An 867-nucleotide genomic window follows, 5' to 3' on the forward strand; every position below is an offset into this window, starting at 1 on the left:
TATATATATATATATATCTGGGAATGATAAAACAAGTGGACAAATTAGAGAGGCAAATACAAATAAAGAATATTTGAGTGAGACACAGGAAGAGAAAACAGGTTTCTAGTCCCCAGTAGAGAAGTTTCTCCAGACTCGACTGAAGCCAATGCGATTCCAGTGTTGGTCCCACTAACCCATCGCATACGCAAATCTTTCCCAAGGAATGAACAAGAAGAGATGATGAGTACGATTTGAGTTCCACGGTCCCTGGCAGGCATGTAAGGAAACTCCTCTAACAATCCTTTTTATTTTTTGCTAGGTGGAGTGACTATATTTTTTAGCCCTAGATAATGAAAGTCAATTGAAGAAAACAATCCTATCAGCAGAAAAACCGCAAACCGACTTAAAAGCTACGACGGCCGGTACCCCGCACCTTGCCACTACCCCACTCAAACCAGTCTTTATTCAGTGTGTTCATTATTCTGCATAGTTACTCCACTTCTTGCAGAGTTATTCTTGCACCGATCTTTAACCTGCAGCTTGTATCAACTACCAAAAAGTGGAGAAAAAATGTGCTGCACTTTGTGCAAATAAATAGGGGGAACATGCATTAATGCCTTTTTTTTTAGCACAGGAAGAGCTCATAGAAGTTTCAGTAACAAGGCTATCTTTTTTTTTTTAAAAAAAAAACCCCTACTTCTACAGGTTTCCTCTTCTTCCCAGCAACTGGCACTCAGGCAGGAATAACTAAATTCTGAAAGCACCACGTGGAAGACACAAAAACCTCCAAAAAACAACAAAAAAACAACCCAATCAACTAATTGCAAACCGTGAGTGGCCTAAACTCTTTCGATTTCTCCACTCCTTTGCCCAGCTCTCCCACGC

This window comes from Buceros rhinoceros, unplaced genomic scaffold, assembly GCF_000710305.1.
Source record: "Buceros rhinoceros silvestris isolate BGI_N320 unplaced genomic scaffold, ASM71030v1 scaffold42333, whole genome shotgun sequence".
Taxonomy (NCBI): domain Eukaryota; kingdom Metazoa; phylum Chordata; class Aves; order Bucerotiformes; family Bucerotidae; genus Buceros; species Buceros rhinoceros.